This window comes from Sparus aurata, chromosome 13 (genome assembly GCF_900880675.1).
Source record: "Sparus aurata chromosome 13, fSpaAur1.1, whole genome shotgun sequence".
Lineage (NCBI taxonomy): Eukaryota > Metazoa > Chordata > Actinopteri > Spariformes > Sparidae > Sparus > Sparus aurata.
In genome coordinates this window covers 33,620,396-33,626,913 of record NC_044199.1, presented here as the reverse complement: position 1 = coordinate 33,626,913, position 6,518 = coordinate 33,620,396, and the positions used below count along the sequence as shown (strand labels likewise).

Genomic DNA, 6,518 nt, shown 5'->3' with positions numbered 1-6,518 from the left:
TAGTGGTAGTTTTGATATTTAAGTACATTTAATATCACCACATAGTCAATCAACACTGAGTAAATGAAGCTGTAAGACTTGCAGGCCTCTTTTGAGGACATACATGAGACTAAAGATACATGACAGATCTAGCATAAACAAAGTCTTACCTATTTCTTGTGTCAACAAATGGCTGTAACAGAAAATAACTGTTATCACCAATTAAAGACACAATCTCCTTCACAGATCAACAGATTCTAATCATGATCTCTTGCTCGCCTATTGTATCTCAGACTAATCTTGACACTTTGACACAAGTTGAATGATTTTGTTCTGTCCAAAAATGTCAAATTGAAGAAAACAAACTCTTGAAAAACATGCTGGTGTTTATTGATTAAAAATAGTAAGATCTGTACTATCTCACAACTCAGCACACCATGAAGTTACTTATTTTTACACTTTTTACGTAAATTGAACAATAAGATGAAGACTTTCATGTGATCAAATTATAGTGAGTCTTTTTAAGTTTAGTTCTGGAATAATTTCCTTTTTGAAAACCAAACTATTGATTTCTTGACAAAAATAAAAAGTATTTATTTGGTACTTGTACATAATATCCCTCAGAATACAGCAAAAAAACAAAAAAACATTGAGCCAAGAAAGAATGAAAGAGTAGATGCACTTTATTTTTATTGAAACGTTTTTTACATTCAGCTCATGAAAGAGTCATTTTGCCAGTTTGCTAAATTCGTTAACATCTTTCTTGTTTTGAAGTCAGAGAATATTTTAAGTTACTTGGACGTACTTCTTACAAAATTTAACATTTGGGTTTTTCATTTATACTATTTTGTTTCTGTGTGATTGTCATGATCATAACTGTCTGAGGACATTCACAGACAAACAGAAATAATAAACCACTGTTACATTTTGCAAGAAAAAAATATGTATTGTATAATTAAGACACATGTATTGAAGGCCAATAACACAAAACCTTTCCATACAATCATCTCTTTTTTAAATAACCACAGATTATTGTTTGTGTGATTACTATAACTATTATTCTTATTATTATTGTCATTTTGAAATTGTTAATGGCACTTGTTTCAGAAAATTGAGCATCTCCATTGACAGCACAGATTTTGCCTGAGGGCAGGCCTGATGGTTTGATCCCTGAGCCCATAGATGAGAGCACTCAGACACTTCGGAAAGATATTCAGGCACACAAAGCATACATTGTAAATCCGTATGAGGGTTAATCTCCCTACTCTTCTTGCAATGGATGTTAAAATTATGGAGCTCAAGGTGAAGGTAAGACTCAGACTTAGCTGAATCAGGTGAAGCAGAAGTGTTTGAAGAGCCTTTCTAGCTGAGGCTTTGTCTGTTGAGGCAGTCCTGGCTACCAGAGCTACACCAATGTAGGAGGCAAAGATTACTACACCAACTGACAGAAAGAGAATGCTGACATATGCATCTTCAAAATCATTAAAGATTGGTGCGAAAAACATTGCCTCCATACTGCAAAAGTCATTCATATGCAGATCAAGGGAGGTTGTTGTGAACACATAACAGCATAAAAACTCAAATGAGGATGTGAATAAAACTGAAGGCCCACACCAGAGCAATGATGATGCTCAGGCTTCTCATGGTAAAGATGGCAGCATGCCTCAGAGGATAGCACACAGCCACAAATCTCTCAAATGACATCACAGCCAAGGTGAGAGGGGAGATGGTGATAGTTAATACTGAGAGCAGAATGAGGGGACCACATACATAATATGACATATTTATCCGTAAAGAAGCCAGAATGTAGAGCAGAAGGTTCGATACCAGTGTAGCAGTATCTGCAAAGAGCAGGTTGAACAGCAGGATGTAACGGGATGTCTCACAAAACACCTGCTTTGACCTCAGGGTGAAAAGCAAAACACTGTTAATGTAGAAGAAAGAACAGCTTGATCCCACAGATAACGTCCTGAACAACATTATCTCATGTGATGGTAGATACTGCAAATAAGTGGTGATATTAGCCTTTGGCTGCAACACAGACAACATTACAGAATGATATGTGAAGAAAAAAAGACTATTGGCTTGTTGTACCAGTAAACTGCAACACAAACAAAGTAAAGTTCATCTTGTCCAAAAAGCTCACAGTTATCACCACAAACACCTGTTGAGTTCAGAACGACAAATTATTTATCAAATCGAGCAGTCAAGTCAGAAAGATAGAGGACATGTTAGTTTGCACAGACAGCAGAAGTGGTGTGTTGCTGGTGTTTCCTGCAACACAAGGTATATATGCTTTGTCCTCTAACAGGGGGAAGAGGGAGGGACGGCAGCGAAGATTGACAGCAGCAGTCACAGAGATAGATACAGTGACAGAGACAGCGACAGAGACAGCGAGTTTTGAGAGTTGAGAGATTTGTGACATATAGTGTGTTTGGAGTGTATAGTAAGTGTGTTATGTAGTGTTTGGTGTAGTGTGTTGAGTGTGTAGTGTAGTATTTTTTTTGTTTAATGAGTCAAAACAATGAGGAGACTGCTGAATGTGGAGCAGGCAGGAAGGAGCTGAGGGAGCCCTGAGCCTGAGGCATTACCTGCATTTAAATGTAAATAGTTACATATAACTTTGTACATTTCAAAAACTTGGCCACAAATTTAGCAAACAACAATTTATATTTGCATTATAAGTAATAAAAACGGTTCATTAAACATATCTGTGGTACATCATGATCTCTTTTCTGATTAACAACATATACAGTAGCATAGATTCTGTAAGGACTGGGGCAGTGATTAATGTTTGCATGTGAACATTGTGTGGTTGAGCAAGAGAGAGCAAGCGGCCGACCGCTGCCATTGACTCAGACACATTTTTTCTTAGTGAGGTTTGCTGTCCTTTAAGGAGCCAGAAACACCTTTCATCCTGTGAGGACAGCACCAGTGAATGTAGTGGAGCCTGAAAAGACAGCAAGCCTTACCAGAAACACCTTAGCTTCACTTCCATTAAGGCCATTTTAAGAGTGAAAATCCAAGATGGACCCAAGAGTAATATGATATTACTTGGCTAGGAAATTATGCTTTATTCTCCCATTTTCATGTTTGCATATGATGTATAGACCACTATCAAATAATATGTGCAATGTATTGACTTTAAAGAGAAAACATTTTAAAAAAAAACAACAACAAAAAAATGTTCAGTACGTACAAGAACTCATCTATAACTTTGAAAGAGTAGTTAATCGATGAAATGTTTATGTGAGCAGAGATAACGCCTTACATTGGGACACAACTCACTGACATAATGTTATGCCAATGTTAGCATTAGCATTAGTGAACTTAGACTCAATATGATATGCTGATTATGATGTTGCCTAAGTTAAGGTAAACCTCCCCCTCGTGCACCCCCCACACAAATGTATAAATAGGCCTATTGATAATATTACTTAAATTGGACTACTCTGATGACTGGAAACACGCAATTAACGACTGGAAACACGCAATTGTGATTCCTGTCTTCAAATCTGTAGACTGCCATGTAGTCAGTAATTACACACCCATAAGCATACTCCCAGTAGTCTCTAAGGTTGCTGAGAAAGTGGTGATCAACAACTAACTGACCACATTAACAGCTGCAACCCTGGCCTTCACCCTGCCCAGTTTGGCTTTAGAAAAAACTACTCTACAGAAACAGCCATCTTACACCTAACAGAGCAAATTAGATCAGATCTTGACAAAGGTGGAGTTGTTGGAGCTGTATTCCCAGACTTGCGCGAAGCCTTTTGATACAGTTAACCACAACGTTCTTATATCTAAACTCACCAACTTCAATACAACAGACAGAGAGACAGACACAAAAACAAAACACACCAAGCACACCAAAAGGAGCAAAGTAAAATAAAAACTACATTCACACACATACTGAGCCGGAGGTCAGAGTCACGACCCGCCAGACAAATTCAAATAATTAGATGTAGTCAATATTGTGATGGAGTGAACGAAATACATTGACTGGATTACTGAACTTATTTTGAAGAACTTGTACTTTACTTTAGTATTTCCCTTTTTTGCTACTTTATACTTCCATTCCTCTACATTTTGGAGGCAAATAAACATCAAGCTTTAATAAACATATTTTATCTATATTGAGGTAAAAATAACAAACGAACAAAACAAAAAATTGCTGCTTCAGATAACCAGAAAAATGCTGACAATAGCACCTGATTATTGGCCAAGATAATAATTAGTCAACCTATAATATACAACACTACATGCATTTAAACATATGTATAATTTACTTTTTGTGGTAGTTTTGATATTTAAGTACATTTAATATCACCACATAGTCAATCAACACTGAGTAAATGAAGCTGTAAGACTTGCAGGCCTCTTTTGAGGACATACATGAGACTAAAGATACATGACAGATCTAGCATAAACAAAGTCTTACCTATTTCTTGTGTCAACAAATGGCTGTAACAGAAAATAACTGTTATCACCAATTAAAGACACAATCTCCTTCACAGATCAACAGATTCTAATCATGATCTCTTGCTCGCCTATTGTATCTCAGACTAATCTTGACACTTTGACACAAGTTGAATGATTTTGTTCTGTCCAAAAATGTCAAATTGAAGAAAACAAACTCTTGAAAAACATGCTGGTGTTTATTGATTAAAAATAGTAAGATCTGTACTATCTCACAACTCAGCACACCATGAAGTTACTTATTTTTACACTTTTTACGTAAATTGAACAATAAGATGAAGACTTTCATGTGATCAAATTATAGTGAGTCTTTTTAAGTTTAGTTCTGGAATAATTTCCTTTTTGAAAACCAAACTATTGATTTCTTGACAAAAATAAAAAGTATTTATTTGGTACTTGTACATAATATCCCTCAGAATACAGCAAAAAAACAAAAAAACATTGAGCCAAGAAAGAATGAAAGAGTAGATGCACTTTATTTTTATTGAAACGTTTTTTACATTCAGCTCATGAAAGAGTCATTTTGCCAGTTTGCTAAATTCGTCAACATCTTTCTTGTTTTGAAGTCAGAGAATATTTTAAGTTACTTGGACGTACTTCTTACAAAATTTAACATTTGGGTTTTTTCATTTATACTATTTTGTTTCTGTGTGATTGTCATGATCATAACTGTCTGAGGACATTCACAGACAAACATAAATAATAAACCACTGTTACATTTTGCAAGAAAAAAAATATGTATTGTATAATTAAGACACATGTATTGAAGGCCAATAACACAAAACCTTTCCATACAATCATCTCTTTTTTAAATCGTAAATAACCACAGATTATTGTTTGTGTGATTACTATAACTATTATTCTTATTATTATTGTCATTTTGAAATTGTTAATGGCACTTGTTTCAGAAAATTGAGCATCTCCATTGACAGCACAGATTTTGCCTGAGGGCAGGCCTGATGGTTTGATCCCTGAGCCCATAGATGAGAGCACTCAGACACTTCGGAAAGATATTCAGGCACACAAAGCATACATTGTAAATCCGTATGAGGGTTAATCTCCCTACTCTTCTTGCAATGGATGTTAAAATTATGGAGCTCAAGGTGAAGGTAAGACTCAGACTTAGCTGAATCAGGTGAAGCAGAAGTGTTTGAAGAGCCTTTCCAGCTGAGGCTTTGTCTGTTGAGGCAGACCTGGCTACCAGAGCTACACCAATGTAGGAGGCAAAGATTACTACACCAACTGACAGAAAGAGAATGCTGACATATGCATCTTCAAAATCATTAAAGATTGGTGCGAAAAACATTGCCTCCATACTGCAAAAGTCATTCATATGCAGATCAAGGGAGATTGTTGTGAACACATATAACAGCATAAAACCTCGAATGAGGATGTGAATAAAACTGAAGGCCCACACCAGAGCAATGATGATGCTCAGGCTTCTCATGGTAAAGATGGCAGCATGCCTCAGAGGATAGCACACAGCCACAAATCTCTCAAATGACATCACAGCCAAGGTGAGAGGGGAGATGCTGACAGTTAATACTGAGAGCAGAATGAGGGGACCACATACATAATATGACATATTTATCTGTAAAGAAGCCAGAGTGTAGAGCATGAGGTTCGATACCAGTGTAGCAGTATCTGCAAAGAGCAGGTTGAACAGCAGGATGTAACGGGATGTCTCACAAAACACCTGCTTTGACCTCAGGGTGAACAGCAAAACACTGTTTATGTAGAAGAAAGAACAGCTTGATCCAACAGATAACGTCCTGAACAACATTATCTCATGTGATGGTAGATACTGCAAATAAGTGGTGATATTAGCCTTTGGCTGCAACACAGACAACATTACAGAATGATATGTGAAGAAAAAAAGACTATTGGCTTGTTGTACCAGTAAACTGCAACACAAACAAAGTAAAGTTCATCATGTCAAAAAAGGCCAAAGTTATCACCACAAACACCTGTTGAGTTCAGAACGACAAATTATTTATCAAATCGAGCAGTCAAGTCAGAAAGATAGAGGACATGTTAGTTTGCACAGACAGCAGAAGTGG

General features: G+C 36.5%; 2 pseudogenes; both read right to left on the bottom strand.

Annotated features, from left to right (window-relative positions):
* Window positions 1-1,082: 1,082 nt before the first annotated feature.
* Window positions 1,083-1,959, bottom strand: LOC115593866 (odorant receptor 131-2-like; annotated as a pseudogene).
* A 3,388-nt stretch (window positions 1,960-5,347) lies between these two features.
* Window positions 5,348-6,241, bottom strand: LOC115593864 (odorant receptor 131-2-like; annotated as a pseudogene).
* Window positions 6,242-6,518: the final 277 nt, after the last annotated feature.